Raw genomic sequence first — 18452 nt, 5'->3', positions numbered from 1 at the left:
AGTAATTGTCGATGGGCATTAGCCGTCTCTTCTGCTGGATCTAACCTGTGGAGTTCATTAATATGACATCGGGTTTTAGAGACTCCAGAATGTGACAGAAACAGGTGTAGACAGATTTACAGAAGTGTCACAAATGAGAGATGAGATGTGTTGATGAATTCTGTCATTAAATGGGATGTGGAAGAGGACGGGCTCTGCCATTTTTGGACCTGTTTTATTGTGCTAATTAAATTAGTCACTCTTGTTGTTGCTGCTGTGAGGTGTTGTTTGCTTTCTCATTGTGTGTCTGTTTGAGACATCCCCGTGTTATTACTAATGGGTATTTATGGCATGTTTACACAGGGGAATTGCAACTACAGAGCAGGCAATAACATAGCCACACACACTACATTAAAGACACGCATACTTAAACGCATGTTCAGAGGAATACACACACACCCAGAGGAAATCTTTATTGCTCGGTTGTTGCTCTTTTAAAGCTTAAGGTATTTAAGGTTTAATGGAGTTCTCAGTTCTGCTCAGTTTCAATATTAATATTCTCTTAGGTGAAATGGAAATAAACACAAATCGCATCCATCCATCCATCTACCTACCTCCCTATACTCCCTCCCTCCCTCCCTCCCTGTTTGTGTATCATTCTATTAATCTGTCTGTCTGTCTGTCTGTCTATCTTTCTCAAGAGAAACGGAGACACCATTCGCTCTCCATTTAGTCTCACTTCTGTCTGTCTCTCTGCCTGTCTGTCTATCTCAAGAGAAACAAAGACACGATCTGCTCTCCATTTTGTCTCACTTCTGTCTAGAAGAAACAATCCAGATAATAAAGACATCTTTTTTTCCTATGGGCAAACACAGACACTTGCCCCATAGACGGAAGCCGGAGACAGGAAAGGTACAAGTACTATTTGTCCTTGTTAGAGAGAGAGAGAGACAGCACACCTCTCTCGTTCATCATGTGTATTCTGCCCGTGGCTGAATTAAAGGCAGACGAATCCATCGCTCATGAAGGAGTCCGGGGCAAGTGATGGCTAAGACACTTTAAGCTTTTATCAAACACCAAGGCATTGGTCATAAACTTGAATTACGCTGGATGGTGGCAGATTAAATTCCCCTTTTTCACTATTTCCTCCTTTTTCTCCCTCACTCGTTCTTTTCCGTCCGGCTGTGTACATATGTTGTGCTGCACAGGTGTGCTGTGACATCTAGGGCATGTGTGCACATGCAAATGTTGCCTGGCAACATGCGACAACTCACCGTTGAGGTTGAATGTGTCATATAACACAAAATCAAACAAAATAAGAAAAAATCAGTCAATTTAAAATCCTTCGTAAATTATTGCTTGTAAATGCTTATAATTTCAATAAACAATTCTGTAATGTAGTTCATTAGCTTAACTTAGTATTTGTATAGAATTTTCCAATGACTCATGCAATTTCATTATAGAAAACTATATTATTGTATTTAATCATAAATAAAATATATTTTGCTTGTGGGCTATTTTAAGGCCATAATGCCCCATCTTGCATTTTTCTCTGTGTGTGTGTGTGAATGAGAAAGTCGGTTTGCATTTGTGTGTGTGGGTGTCAGCAGATGGGTCTCACTGTTTCCCGCTGAGTGTGACTTGCTTGACAGCTCTGACTCAACTTTATATCGCTGTCACACAGAATATTGTTCACAGTCCTGGCATCAGGACCCCTGGCAGCCCCCTTCGGAGCCCTGAACGGCTGTCCACTCCAGTGCCTGTGTGACGAGCGCTGAATTAGAAAAACAGGGCTAATCTGTCGGATGACCCCGGGGAGAGCTCACACTATCCAGAGAAGTGTTCATATCACATACAGCCTTAAAAATGTTTTTACATAATATCTACAAAATACTGGAAGTCAAATAGAGAGTCAAATGCTAAGAGGCTTGTTCACATCAAGAATAATGATTGCAAAGATAACGTTTTTTAAATTGTATTAGCAGAATACACACCATAACTATAAAAAACAAGGACAGCCAATCAAAATACATCTGAATTCAAAGGGGTTGCGCATTTTAAAACAAAACTACTGTGCATGAATGATAATGATATCTTTAAAAAAAAAAAGCAGCTTGTTAGTTTATTATGCAGAGACTCTCATTAGTAACCCATTCGTAGTCTGATTTCTTAGAAAATTGTAAACACTGTGGCTCTTTGATGCTATCAATAGATTTCACTGTTGGTTTAAAGGAACTGTTCACTCTGTCTTCTGTTCAAATTCTGTCTTCATTTACTCACCCTCAAGTTGTTCCAAATCTGTACAAATGTCTTTGTTCTGATGAACACAGAGAACGATTTATGGGAGAATGCTTGTAACCAAACAGTTCTTGACCATTGACTACCATAGTAGAAAAAAAATGCTTTATACATTTCTTTGTTCTGTTGATCAAAAAAGAAGATATTTTGAAGAATGTAGGAAAGCAAACCATTCTGGGGCACTTTTGACTACCATTGTAAATTTTCCTACTATGGTAGTCAGTGGTGGCCAAGAACTGTTTGGTTATAAGCATTCTTCCAAATATCTTTTTCTGTGTTCATCAGCACAAAGAAATTTATACAGATTTGGAACAACTTGAGGGTGAGTAAATGAAGACAGAATTTTTATTTTTGGGAGAACTGTCCCTTTAAGCATTTCTGAGTTCTGGGCTGGACTGTGGCTGCTTGTCTGGCCAATGTAAATATAAAGATACATCAAAATTTTTGTACAAGTTGACACCCGGGTTGTACAATTACCTCTGTGTTTGGTGCAGACAGAAAGTAGTAGGGTAGACACATTGCCAGACAGGCATGGGTTATCTACACACTCCTCTGCGCACTAAATCCCAGATTCACAAACAGGAGCTATATATAAACATAAACACAGCAGCGGACCCAGACAGCTGACATATTACCTCTCTCTGATAAGACCTCGCAGTAAGGTAAAAGAAAACACACTTCGCTTTCACCTGTTTGTCAAAATCGTGTATAGCCACGTGTGACAGAGATATATGAACGGACGTCTCTGTTAACCCGGTGATAATTAGAGACTGCTGGAATGTGGCATGTTTAGGGATGTTCATTAAGTGAGCTGTCACATCTGTTGTGACAGGTGCGTACGGTTCACGTCAGAGCCGTTTTAAAGGTGCTGTCTTTAATTTGTGGTCTGAGTTTGATTACCGGCTGCTGCGCTGACATTGACGTGACTAATATAGAAATGGGGGTTTTCTAATATAGAAATGCGTGTCTTCGGATATATGGAATGGTGGTCCCTTAAAGGGACAGTTCACACAAAAATAAAAATGGTGTCATCATTTATTCACCCTCATGTCATGCAAGACACGCCTATGACTTTTTTTCTTTTGTGGAACATGAAAGAAGATATATTGAGAAATGTCTCATTGGTTTTGTGCCCAAATAATGGAAGTCAATGGGGGCCAGTGTTGTTTGGTTACCAACGTTCTTCAAAATGTCTTATTTGTGTTCTACAGTGGAAAAAAAAACGTCATACAGGTTTGAAACATCATGATAGTGAATAAATGATGAAAGAGTTATCATTTTTGGGTGAACTGTCCCTTTAAATACTATGATATGTGAATATCACTCATTCTATGCTTCCACTTTTATTAATACAAATTGTGAATAGGTGACATGAATGTTTGGGTAAAGAAGACACAACAACACCAGAACATCAATATGTTGCATTATCCACTGAAGCTCGACTCTGATGCGGGCAGTGTTGGGTGTAACTAGTTACTAAGTAATTAGTTACTGTAATTTAATTACTTTTCCCTTGAAAAGATAAAGTAAGAGATTACTCTTATTTTTTCTGTAATTTAATTACAGTTACTTCTGATGTAATTAAACTAAATACTTTGTGTAATATGTGCGTGTGCAGAAGTGGAATTGACATCTAAATTCAAAGTCTAATTTTAAAATCCGTGCTTTAATGTATAATTCTCACATTTGTAATTAATAAGAATACTTTATGTTGTTTTATATTATTTATTTGAATGAATTAAAAGAGCCGATTCATGTCTATCCTTGAATCACTTAACTAATCAAGGTTGATGTAGGATATAGAAAGTAATTAGTAATTAGTAATTAAATACTTTTTGAAGAGAGTAACTTGTACGGTAATCTAATTACATTATCGAATGTGTAATTAGTAACTAGTAATTAATTACTTTTTCAGAGTAACTTACCCAACACTGGATGCGGGTAGCATAGTTTTCATGTGGGTGTGCTGTGCATATGCATGTGCATTGGTAGTCAATGGTGTTTCTGAGCCAGTATTGGTGTGTGGGAAAGTGTTGTTTTTGTGTCAGAATATGCATGTGACATGCTGGGAAGCCCATCTGGCCAGACACACACTCTTTCTGGCCTTATGGGAGCTGTGTTCAGTTGTTTGTGTGGCAATATGTACACAGTGTGACACCGCTGAAAAGGACACAGGGCCGGTATTGTACTGATCAGTATGTTGTCTTATTTACACAACCCTGTAGGCATGCGTGTATGTGTGTCTTCAGTGTTGTCGAGGCTTGTATACCTAGTTGCTCTCGTCAGTTCCAGTGCCCACTCTACCTCAAAAACATCTCCAAGGCACTAACATGGAAACACACTTCAGCTTCACGGAAAACATCTCAGTGTTGCCAGAACAAAGCACTTTTACAAGAGAGCTGTAGGAGACATCAGTCGATGTGAGTCTGATGGAGTCTCTCCCGGTGTCTCTCTAACACGCACAAACACATCACACAAATGCACACCTGATAAATGTTAGCTTCAGTTTGGACGCATGTGGTCTGTTTCAGAAACCTTGTTAGCTTGTTATTCTAAGACAGCGTTGCATGTATCCTCCATGAAGGCAGTCCCAGAATGCATTGCGACAAGCTCACTGAAAATCGTTTACTTACTTTTAATATTGAGAGTTTAATAGTTTGGTGTAGATTCCATAATATATATTTGCGTGCTGTGTATTTTTATTCTTGTTACAGTATTGTATTGTCAGTTTAGCAATATTCCAAACTGTGTCCATCTGGAAATGGAATATTATTTGATATAGAGTCAATGTTAACCAGAACAGTCTTTTGTAAAGGGTGAGATCAGAAAATACATTTTTAATAAAAATGAATTATAGTATCTTAAAATTATTAAAATGAATGTGCATTTTAAAGCAACGATAGCATGATCATAAAGATTACTATATATTAATGTGTACAAAACTGTATGTTTCTTATGATGATCCAGAGCTTTTTGTTTTTTGTCCTCGCAGGAACAGATTTGCTGAAAACTGCGATATTTCTAAATGTTGATAAAAAATAAAGCAGAATGACGACTGTCTAGTAAACAATGTTATGCAACTGAAATGTAATCATTTTTTCTTGCGATTAGTAATTGTTGCAAAATTTTGTGTTTAGGTTTTCTGTAAACCAACTTTAGAGGTATAGTGTGATGAAGTGTATAAAGAAATCTAGCCTGACCATACCTCACCATCTTAAAAGAATGATCATGTGACTTTCGTACACCACGTGAACTGTAAATGCAACAAACACATTGCAGTTTTGCGGAATATTCCTTTATCAAATTGCGAACGTAAAAACTTTGCGATATATGGAGCAAATATCGATATATGGTTTTCCATTGGCCGTATTTCCAATTAGCATTTTCATTTTGCGCAATTTTTGCGCCCTATTTTTACTGACTTTTTTTACAGTGTGGGGTATTGGAGACACAGCGAGAGATTGCCGTCTCCTTTTCCTCTGAGTCTTTATGCTGGTTGACAAGAGCAGGCCATGATGGTAGTGCCGTTTTAATTTCTCTTTGTCTCTCTCTCTCTCTCTCTCTTTCTGTGTGTGTGCGTGTGTTTGTAAGGGATGGAATTAGTTTTTTCCCACTCTCCATGTATTACAAGCTTGACAGGATTGGGTGAAGCGTTAACCTCACAGACAAGCTTGTTAAGCGTTGTTGCGGTGGTGACTGGGCTAAAGACAGGATAATAGACACCCCGCCTGCCGCCCGTCACTCATGTTGAGGGTGAAGCAGTCCATCCGCTGAAATTAAGTGAGAGCGGTTTGCACATTCGGATTGTTATACCTCAGACAGTGGCTGTCTGTCAGCGCAGTCGTCTAACAAGTGTTAATTGCCTGCCCGCGCACACAAACACACATCGCTGCAGCACTTAAAGAGCAGCATTCTTGAAACTGTATGTCAATCCAACCAGCCCACTTAAGAGACATCAAATACGAAATGGCCTTTTAGGCCAAGCACAGACACTCACATCCTGTCCCCTTAAGTACAGGTCCTCAATTACCGTCTTGCTTTGTCACGAATCATCTTGTGGACCGAGCAAATGACATTTAGCCATTATTGAGACTCTTAGCAAATGTAAATAGCTCCCTGTGGTTATTTGGAAAGTGCTTTATAGTTTGCTCCTCCACTTGACATTATGGGACCACTAAGCTGGGAACACCAAGAGTCACTGTGGTTCCTCAATATTGGTCCAAAAAATGGAGTTTGAATAGTCACAATGCACAACACAAAATATAACTTGTCTTGAAAAAGGTCAGGATAAGTACTAAGATACAGATGGAAATAAATGTGTAACAGTTTCCCATCAGTCCTGGAGCTACAAATAAAGCCCACCTGGCAAAGACAGGAACTTTCTTAAAACTCTCTATCTCGTCTCATTTTGGTCCCTTTTAAGAAAGCAACAGACCTTTTCCTCCATCGGTATTAAAGCCACTTTCGAGAAAATAGCATTCACAGCTCATTCTCAAAGAACATCATTTCCCCCTCCGTTCTTCAGAGTATAGTTTTCAGATGGAAGTGATTTGACTGTAATTCCCGGGTATAACCTCTCTATTCGTAGTTCAATTGCTTTTGAAGCATAAAATTGACTGGAACAATTGGAGTAGAATGTGATCTTTTTTTAATAATGACATCACTGATATAGAAAAAGTCTGTGTGTGTGTGTGTGTGTGTGTGTGTGTGTGTGTGTATTACTGTAGCTTACAGCTGTTTGCTTGTATACATTCCTCTCCTCCTGTTTTAGTTATCATGTCATGCTTCATGGTAGACAGCATGAGATTTTAACTTGGCATTGCAAAGACAAAGACCTGTCCATGTTTGTGCAGTGCAGTGAAAATATATTTGTCAGGCAAACTTGTTTTAGTTTTGACATTGTGTAATGTCCTGAAGGCTGTGATGATAAGCGACTGCTTGTGAGGCAGGTCAGGACAGCGTAACGTTGAATTGTGTTGGTTTCTACTTAGGGCAGATTAAGACTAATCTTCTCAACCACAAGAATGCTGTCAGGTGCTGATGTTCTGCATAATGTTTTAGACATGGACACACACACATGGACTTAACCCTCACATTTTTTATCACTTTCAGTTGTTTTATTGTTTTTCTAAGGCTTTTATATAGCAGTCATTATGGGTAGGCTTTCAAATATAACACGGATTCATTCTGAACTCTTGCCTGTACTTTCATTAACAATATCATGCAAAACGTATTTATGGACTAAAATCTATAGAGGTTTATTTTTTTATTCACATTGTATAATCTGTATTCTTGTTTATTGTACAGAAATTGATTTAATGTATATAAGTCGATTTATTCTAGTACATTGGAGTATTGGGTTTGTCTCAAATGCTTGTTAGTTTCTATGATGCTGGATGTCACCAGCCATGAGATGGATCATGTTGTTGGACGTAAATTAAACATGAGCCTGGCTGCTGAGAGAGATAAACCTGGATTTCATTTAGCATCCAGGTGTTTACTTACAACATAAAAAGAGATAACAACTTTTTTTTTTGTTGTTGTTGCCATCAAATACAACAGAGCGCTTTTGATCATATTTTATTATCTCTAGATTTCAGACCAGAGGTGTCGCTTACAAAATTTGTATTGTGAAATGGCACAGAAGGCAGAAATGACCAAAAACCTGACAGATCTATGCTTTGTTATCATAGACTAAATGAACAAGGTTGAATGTCTAAAATGGTAAAAAATGAAAATCCTTAAGATTAAAGGAATAGTTCACCTTCTGTCATTATTTACACACCATCTTGTCATTTCAAACCTGCATGACTTTCTTCTGCAGAAAACAAATTAAGTTATTTTGAAAAATGTTGGTAACAGAAAATCTTTGGTCCCCATTGCCTTGCTTTTGTTTTGTGTCCATACAATAGAACTCAATGGGGACCAAAGTTTTTTTGCTACCAACATTTTACAAAATATCTTCTGTTTTGCAGAGAAAGCAAATCACACAAATGACAACATGGTGAGTAAATGATGACAGAATATTCATTTTGAAGGTGAACTATTCCTTTAATGCATTTTTGATCAAAATGGTATTTTCAGGACTTTAGGACTGTAATGTGTTTTTATTTTGACATTGGGGCCAGATTTACTAACAGCTCACGGCAGCACAAATGCCTTTTTTGGTGTAAAAAAACTATTGTTTGTATGTACTAAAGACACGCAGTGAAAATGAGCACTGAAAGGGCGTGGACACAGATGTGTTTGCCACTGACCTTATTGCATATGCATTTGTAGGAGTTTCCTCTTCAGACGCAAACTTTATGGGAGGAGAGTATTTAAATGAATCACACAAAGGCGATTTACTAAGGCGATTTACTTTGTGACTTTGTTTAACGCCGAAAAAAAGCACGTCTTAAACCCTGCGCTAGTGATGCGCGGATGAGCTCTAACGTCCCCCAAATCCGCTGTTAAAAATAAATCAGCATCTCTCCATCTGCTCAGATGAAGAGATGGGGATCTTTGGCGCGTGCCAGTTTGCATTTCCGTTATTAGTAGATTAATGAGCAAAACCTCTTCAAGACGCTTATTTTGCGCATAGAACTTCCACAAGGTTTTTGATTGCTTTTTGGACCGTTTATAGTGTGCATTACAGACACACCTCAACACTCCTGTTTTTCCACTCATTTCTCCCAGTAAACTCAGAGAATGCGGGCGCGAAATTACGCTGTCGCGCTATTTTGCCCTGTTTAGTAAATCTGGCCCTAGGACTCTTATAACCGTTTTTAAAATATCTATTATATCATCACACAAAGGTAGTATATTCAATTCATTTTATTGCACAAATTGCATTTTAATGTATTATTTAGATGCACATGCACAAAAAATCCGAGTACTGCAATTGAGCCTGAATATTACTCCTGATCTTTAAAACACAGAGCAACTATAAGTAGTTAGTTTTGTTTTTCTCCAAGCTACCACCTGTAAAATCACCAGGTGTTTGGTTCCAAGTGGACCTCTAAATATCCCATCATTGATCAGGTTAAGCGCAGGGGTCTGTGAGGTAACATAGAAGCGTGTGGAGCAAAAGCAAGAGATGAGAGTTGCTAAAGCTTTTATGGGAACAGATGGAGTGATATTTCATTTCTAGTACACAGAGCACGCAGAGAAGCATAAATTCCAGTCTGTATTGAAGACAGAGCCTCCTGCAGGGAAGTCGTTCAGAGGTTTTTGGCCATTTCTGTGCAGAAATCCAGACTTCAAGTGTGATAAGAGCGACTGGTTTATGACAAAAAGAGCTGGTTTCCACAGCAGTGAGGTGTAACGTCTACTCAGTACTGTATATTTTAAATGGAGAAAGCAAGCCCTTGCCATACATTTGTGCTGTTTGGAGATGTTGATGTGTGTGTCTGAAGTCTGCAGAAATGAATACATTTTGAGGTTTATATGCTGTAGCTGGCAAAAGAAATAGTTTGAGATGTGGGAGGTAGAAACATTGAGGTCATATTATCGTTCAAGATCAAGATTTTATCTGTCACGTACACGTTTACATATACAACTTGCAGGACTGTGTAACCCGAAAGAGAATATAGAATATATAAAATATACGCATGCACTGTACACACTAGGTAAGTTTAAAAAGGAATTGCTCATTATTTGTGTCTGTAGGTTTGTAGGCTCTTTGTGGAGTGTATTTAGTTTCTGGGTGTGATCTGATTCAACAAAATGCCCATTTGGTGAATAGGACTGAGTTCAATAGAATAAATCAATCCTTATTTTCACATAATGGCTGCATATCAACAGTAACACAACGTCTGCCCTTAATGAGATAAATAGCCTCAGTGATTATTTATGTTATAGTTTATGTTCTGTTCTGAAAACAGGTGTAAATCTTTTTCTGCCCGAAGCCACCCCCAGGCTGTCTAAGAACCTTTAAGGAAAAGTTCTCACCCACATGACGTTCAACATGTTTTCAGACCTCCTGGCGTCTTCGGAACACAAATAAAGATATTTTAGGTGTCTTCCAGGCCTCCTCATAGACATCATGGTTATAGTTGTTGTCAGATCCAGAAAAGTACTAAAGACATTGTTAAATTGGTCCATCCGCTCATAGTGGCTCAATTGAATTTTGTTGAAGCGACGACAATACTATGTGCGAAAAACAAAACAAAATAACGACTTTATCGATATATTCTCCTCTGTCTTGTTAGTCTATAGTGCGCGTTCATGAGAGCACTTTGACGCATGCGCATTCTGTTTGTACGGTTGGGCAAAAAAGAGCATGTCTTCCTCAATATCGAAATCATCAGACATTCTACGAAGACCAAAATGAACTCTTCCTTAAAGCCAATTTTTTTCTTTTTATTGTGTTCTGTAAAGTGATAAGTCATTCTCATAATTGTGTTAAATGGTAGGTTTTCACTTTTAGCAGTTTTTGATGTAGGGGCTCGTTTTATTTAACTACCAACATGGCTTCTTAACTGGGAATACAGACAATACAGCATAAACACCAGGGCAGCCTTGTATGTGCAAACACACACGCACACACACACACACACACACACACACACACACACACACACACACGCACACACACACACACACACACACACGCACACACACTAGCCTGCAGAGACAGACACACACACACACACACACACACACACACACAGACACACACACATACTAGCCTGCAGAGACAGACACACACACACACACACACACACACACACACACACACACACACATACTAACCTGCAGAGACAGACACCGAGATGTAACATCTTCATTATCTCAAGTGTTTTGTTGACAGAAAGGACAGAAACATCTCCAAACAGATGTTTAGTGCTTTTATTGCGACCTCCCCCTGAACTGCATTAGAATAGCAAGTTTATTGAGCTGACAGATGTTTGTGATAAAAACGGTGAAAAAATAAAGGTGATGCTTTGGCCCCCTCTGGTGTCCATAGAGAAGAGTGTTCTTGCTCAAATTTGTGCTCTTTAGTGTCTGCCAGTGATTGTTTACAATATTTATGGATGCAAAGAAATAAAATCTGAAATAAACACAAAGGAAGATATTTGGTAGAATGTCAGTAGCCAAAGAGATCTCATCCCCGATTGACTCCTATAGTATTTGTTTTCCCTACTATGGCAGTAAATGGGGATGAGATCTGTTTGGTTGAGATCTGACGTTCTACCAAATATCTTCCTTTGTGTTAAGCAGATCAAATACATTTTTACAGGTTTGGAACAATCTTGAGGTGAATAAATAATGACAATTTTTTTGTTGAACTATCCCTTTAAGAACGTAGACGGTTTGTTTGTCTATCTAGATTGAAGTACTTAAAATAAAATAACAAATTAATAACTAAAAATCTCTAATGATTAGTGTAATTACAATATAATAAACCTCATTGAAAAGTGTCAATACATTAATTTGCTACTATGCATATTTCTACAAATCATACATACAGAATAATATAAAATAAAGTTTTATGTAATATCTAACAACATAGGCGCTCTTTATGCACCGAGGGCTGTTTGGCCAAGGCGTGAAGCTTAGATTAATGAATGTAATGGATTGATCATTATTATTAAATTGCTATTAGTGTTCTACAAATTGGTCGATGTCATTTTGTTTGTCACTTCTGCTGATGCCTGGCTGCCTGACACTTCAGTCTTTCTCTTCCCGGTGTGTGACAGACTCTTCCCTGCAGCTAAACAATGCACATGTCAGAAGAGCCTCAGAAAGACAGGCAGCCTGACAGCAGCAAGTACAGTGTGTGTGTGTTTGTGTGCGAGTGTTGAGCTGTTCAGCGAGGGTGTTTATGTTGGAGTGGTTGGGCAAGTGTCATGTAGACAGAAGAGCACAGCAGCACCTTTCTCTCTCCCCCACACGGCCTGTGGCGTCCCGCCCCACTCCTGCCTCCTCCTTTCATTCTCCCTGATGCATTCACCCTGTCGATGCAGCGCATGTAGTTCGCCGGTCTGCATCGATCGCCGCGTGATAAAGGCCAGGCTTTTTCGCAGTGATTCCAGTTGCTAAGGTCTCTTGTAGTGACATGCCCTCGGCCTTTCAGAAGGGCCGTTTTTTTAATGCAGCAACAGAATGTTGTTTGTTACTTCCTGCAATGTGAATTCGTGTCCACTGAGCTTGTTTGTTTATTAGTGGGTTTATTTGTTTACAATGTCTAATTTGTTGTGTTTGTATAAATTGAATTTGGTTTGTTTTGCATTTTGTAGGCAAGCCAAAGCAGGTTTATTTATATAGCACATTTTGCACACATAGTGTGAAAATGATTTAAAAAAATGATTTAAAAAAAACAAAAAAACAATTGCAATGCAAAAATAAGTTAAAGGGCGTTATGAAGTAATGAAAAAATAACAAGTGGTTTTAAAATGTATAAAAATAATAATGCAGTAAATAGGATGACCAATGGCACCTATTGACCTCATTTTATAATCAGTAAATGCACAACTCATTTTTTTTGTTTTTAGCCTGTAATAAACATAAGGTAAAGAATAATTCTTTGTGCAAAATTGTAATTCATATATGTAGGGCTGTCACGATTATGACATTTGATTGACGATTAATTGTCTAATAAATCATTGCGATTATGGCGATTAATTGTCTGTTTTATGGCTTTGACAATTATGCCGATTAATTGTCTGTTTTTGAGCTTTGACATTTAATTCTCATGCATTTTTGATTCAGCGATTGAAACGACCATATTGTTCTGAATACAAGACTATGTTTTTTTCTTGGAAATACATCGGAAAAAATTGGGTCATCATATATTTAAGGTTTAGGCTTTTACCTGTCAATAATACAACCGCCAAATACTTGTAAATGAAGTAAATTTATCAGGTGTGAATTGAAGCCACCATTAAAATACTATCAGTCATAGAAAAGCTTCTAGTCTGTTTTTTTCTCACTTGCAAGACTACAATAAAATTTAACTTGTGTGTTAGTGAAATTTTGGTAGACTGGTTTTCACACTGAGATTTGCTTAAATAATATCAAATTGTACTGCAGGTAATTTGTATATGTTTTAGTTTTTTTTAAGTGATTGTGTTGTGGTGGTACATTTTACAAGTATTACCATGCTTTAGTAACAATATATACACTAAAATATGCAATATGCAGATGCACTACAGCTCCCCCTAGTGTCTTCTATAGAGATGTGCGATAATCGCGATGATCTGAAACCATCACGATGAGCTCAAACAATCGCGATGAGACGATTATTTAATAATCGTGACAGCCCTACATATATGTAGCATTGATGTACTGTAAGGTGTCCCATAAAACAACCCAACTCGCTGCTTTTCTGTAGAAACTATAAATATTCTCTTAAGTTTGACCACTCGGCACAGTAAGTCTCTTTTTCTACCCTCAGCTTGTTTTGGACAGCCGAAGTAGTGCTTCACATTTAACCCTGGCAACCAAATCCCATAATATGTGGGCAGGCCAGGATTGCGGCCTGTGGTTGGTATGCCATGAAAGCAGCAGTGTGGTCTCAGACCAAGTTGACTGGAGTTTTCTGTGACTTAAGGCACTTTGGACTCTCTCAAAGCGGCTGCTATTATTACAGTTATACACATTTGTGTTTGGGCTTCATTGACAGACTATTTGCTCAGCGGATTGGTTCCTTTCCATGTCATTTACTTGGCCACTCAGATGTTGGATTTGATCCCAGAGCGTCGGTCATTGCTGTATCGCCGCTTTGACAAACAGCCAGCTCTTTTATCTTGAACTATTTAGATTGAATGGGTAAACTGCTATGTTGTGTATTATCTCACCTCAGGGTCAACAGGTCTTTTATCAGAAACTACACGCTTTTAATGCTTAATCGATATACTTACACGTTTACGTTTGCAAAAGGTTCTTTGTTGTGCTGTATTGTTTCATAAAAAACATTGACCTTCCACAGACCTTGACTGAAAATATGTCATTTTTAACGAGGTGGCTAATTCGTATGATCTTATTTGTACATTTTAGTATGATTTGCTTTCGCTCCATTGACGTTAGGTTTAGGGGCGGGGTTAGGGGAGGGGCTTCGGTGTTGCTTTTTTAATAATCATATGTTTTTGTGCGATTTACATCGAATGAATTCATACGAATTAGCCGCCTTGTGAAATACTTTGGAGTTCCCATGAGATCAGGTTGGAAAAGATGAGAAAGAAATGGTTCTTTTAAGAACCCCCGGGGAACCAAAATATGGTCTTCTATTGCATTGCTTAGGGACAGTTAACCCAAAAATAAAAATTCTGTCATCACCTACTCACCTTCTTGTCGTTTCGAACCTGTATGACTTTCTTTCTACCGCAGAATACAAAAGAAGATATGTTGAAGAAAGTTGGCAACCGAACAGCGCAGACACCCATTCATTTCTATTGAATGGACACAAAACCATCGCAAGTGAATGGGTGCCGGCCTGGTCGGTTACCAACATTCTTCAACATATCGTCTTTTGTGTTTAGCAGAAAAATGAAGAAAATGCAGGAAAAAGTCTTTGATGACAGACTTTTTATTTTTGGGTGAACTGTCCCTTTAAGAGTGTTTGGTTGACGGGGATATCTTTGTACTCATCTACAGTACTGACTTCTGTTGCTCATTTAGAAAGATTGTTGATAAAACTGTTTGTCTAACCCCGTGTAACCAAAAAATGAAAAGAAATATCAGATCGAAATTTGAATATTGGGTTTGTAGTTCAGTGTGGAATGTGTGAATGTTGATGACTGATCTCTTTTATGTCCATTATTGTAAATGTTTTATCCTCCTGATTGACACCCACACAGTATCATCACCCGATACCACAAGCTTTTGATTAAACGTCAAACTTTTCCATTTGCTTTAATGTAAATCTGAATTAACGCATATTATCGCTTGTGAATAAATAGCTGAGTGGTTGCTGTCTGTTTTGATCAGTGTCTAACATGCGTCACATTTAAAAGGTCATGTAAACACATTTCAGCATGAATCGGAATCGAGCACTTGGATCACCATGTGAACACAGCATCCCAGGTTTTTTTTCTGTGTGTATGTTTCCTGTAAGACATCTGTGAAAGAGTGCATCATGTGGAATGTATTGTTCTTTTAGACATATTTGTGTATAAACTCAATTTTTAAGCAAATGGTAATCCGATATCATGAACATTGCTGAGACATCTGTTTAATGTCGTTCGACATATTGCAGTTGAGCAGACGGTGTAATCCATACATCCAAGTAAAAAGTCTGTCGACTAGACGACTTGGTGATGTAAGATTTTTGTGTTTGTATATCCCTCATTGTTTATTTGTATTTGTCATTTTTGACAGAATACTAGTCTTTTTAATGGTTTCATTTATTATTTGTTCCTGACCCACATGAACTGTTCTCTGTTACTGAATTGATGCGTGTGTGGTTTTCAGGACCTATGGCAAACACGCAACCCTCTTACCTCCTCTGGTTCAGGTCCTCGCCGCTTCACAGCGCTCCGCTCCATTGTTCGTCTCGTCATTTGCCAGCAATTACACTCGTTTATCTCCCTTTCCTCTCTTTCATCTGATCCCTCGCTTAGTAAAAACTCACCAGCTGGGGCTGTACAGGAGGGCGGGAGGTGTGCGTGCGAAGCCTGGGCGGCGGAGCCCCGTTTCGTGTTAGGAGAAATGAGGAGCTCGATCTGTGGAGAGGGTTTGGCACTGGCCCCTACGTCTGAAAGTCATTGCATGGTGGAATTGTTCCCTTATTTCTGTCTCTCTCGGCCATTCTTATCTCCATCCAAGTCTCCCGCTGCCTGGAGAGCAGAAATGAGCTCCACACGCAGGTCTGTCAGTGTTCATAAAGCCCAAAGTACATTAAACTCCATTTCTAACGTCTGGTAATGGCGCTTAAAGGTCCAATGTGAAATTTTTTGGAGGATCTATTGACAGAAATGCAATAATATAACTACGTCTTCAGAAGTGTATAAAGACCTTACATAATGAAGCGTTATGTTTTTATTACCTCTTATTATTAATCTTATTATAATAAGAGTCTGCATTAACGCTCAGGAGTGAATGAGTACATGCTCTCGCATTTGTATGCCATAATATCATTTCATTATTAGTGCATTATTAGGACTGGTATAATGCATCTAAAATGTTGATTTTTGCTTTGGGATGTTTTCCCGACAGTCTCAGTTGGTAACCTTGGATAAGCAGACATTTTTTACTTGTTTTTACTGAAGCACTTTCAATAAACCTCTTAAACAAAACTGAACATAGTTTCAGAAAACGTATGACTGTCCTGCACATTTACAGACATACATAAACATATATATTAATGGTACGTGATAAGGAAAGTTTAATTTAGTATTCTATGGTAAGTGTTGCCAGGCATGTAGACAAATCCTCACTTTATAGACTTACATTGAACAAGGTCCCAAGTTGCATTTTATTTAAAAGGGATAGTGAGAACTATTTCATGTACTCATTTTTGTCACTTCAAACCTGTATAGACTTTTCTTCTGCAGAACACAAATGAATATATTTTGAAAAACAATGCAAACCAAACAATACTAGACCCCATTGACTTCCATTGTATGGACACAAAACCTCCGAAACATTTCTCAAAATATCTTGATTTGTGTTCCACTGAAGAAAGAATCATACACATGTTTTGAACAACATGAGTGTGAATAAATGATGACAGAATTTTCAGTAAATTATCCATTAAAAGTTATCATAGCTCTCTCTTTGCCTTCTCTCTGTGATTACCTCCCATTCCATTTTTATATTTATATTTTGTTATTTTTTTAAAACAAGCTTGGTTTTCCCTCCGGCCTCCGTACAAGCTTAAAAGATTAAAGAATCACCTAAAGCACTTGTGTAAGACTAGCAGAAATCTCTGTGTCTTCCAGCTGGTTAAGTGGATCATTTGAGGGATTAGGAGATGTAGCTCAGAAGTGCCAGAGGAGCAGCGGTGGGACAGCCTGTTGTCCTGTTAGCTTGCCCGGGGCGGGGCCTCGGGGGTCAGGCAGACTGTCTCTCACAGACACCTTGAGCTGTTGACTACTGGAGCAGCAGCAGAGAGCTCACAGCTGAGGATGTGGCTTCCTGCTGCTCCGCTGAGCCTGAGGCACTTCCCCTCCAGCAGAAAAGTGAGTGTGTATGTGTCAGTGGCAGAGGGATTGCAAGATGGAACGTTTTGCTTGACTCTACGAATAGCTGTTCAAACAAGGACGAATAGGGTCACTGTGATGGTCCGCACACTCTCGGGGTTTGAAAGTGCTTCTCATTTTATGTTCAGATGAACTTACATAATTATCTGAAGCTGTCAGAAATAGACAAAAGTGATTTTAAAACCCTTTTGATTTGCATCTTTTTCTATTCTATGTATTGAAATAGAGCATTTGTGCTGGCTTTTGTAATGCGGACTGTTTTCATTTGTAGTTAAAGGGATAGTTCACCCAAAAATGAAATTTCTGTCTGTCGTCATTCTCCTCATGTCATTCCAAACCTGTTTGTTTTTCTTCTGCAGAACACCGAATAAGATATTTTGAAGAACGTTTGTAACCAAACAACATTGGCCCTCATTGACTTCCGTTGTGTGGACACAAAACCACCGGGACGTTTCTCAAAATATCTTCTTTTGTGTTCCACAGAAAAAAAGTCATATACAGGTTTTGAATGACAAAAATTGGTGACCTATTTGTTTAAATAAATGTTTCGTCATTGCAATACCGATGTTTTTATTAACAATAATAACCTCCAACCACATTTTACACTTAAAAAAAGAAAAAAAATGCTCTAAAGTCAACGTTAAAAAGGCCCTTTATGAGGCATTGGCTTGTTGTCTCAAAGCCACTGAATGCAGACTCGCGTTAGATCATTTTTTACATCTTGTGCTGTCGACAGGAAGAAAGACAATAATATTACAAACATGTTAACAAGATGAGTGCTTCCAGATTCTTAGTACAAAACAGGCACTTATGGTGTAATTATTTTGTTCTCTGTGTGTTTATTTGTGTGTTTCTCTCCTGTAGTCTCAGGGGCCTTTGTGTCTCTTTCTAATGTGCTCCAGATCATCTCTCAAATGTTATTTATTTACTGTTATTCACTGCACAGTGAAGCAGCCCGTTTGTGTGTGCGTTGGTGGAATGTGAGCACGCAGACGCCATGTCACTGAGTATTACCACGGCGATCACTCTCATGTGCACAACATGAGACAG

At 38.4% G+C, this 18452-nt stretch overlaps 1 protein-coding gene across 6 annotated transcripts in view; it reads left to right on the top strand.

Annotated features, from left to right (window-relative positions):
• auts2a (activator of transcription and developmental regulator AUTS2 a) overlaps positions 1 to 18452 on the top strand; it is a 285641-nt gene that overhangs the window by 65730 nt on the left and 201459 nt on the right. The window lies entirely within an intron of this gene.

Source organism: Triplophysa rosa, linkage group LG22 (genome assembly GCF_024868665.1).
Source record: "Triplophysa rosa linkage group LG22, Trosa_1v2, whole genome shotgun sequence".
NCBI classification, from domain to species: Eukaryota; Metazoa; Chordata; class Actinopteri; order Cypriniformes; family Nemacheilidae; genus Triplophysa; species Triplophysa rosa.
Note: the sequence above shows the minus strand (reverse complement) of the source record. Positions and strands in the feature narration are given on the sequence as shown.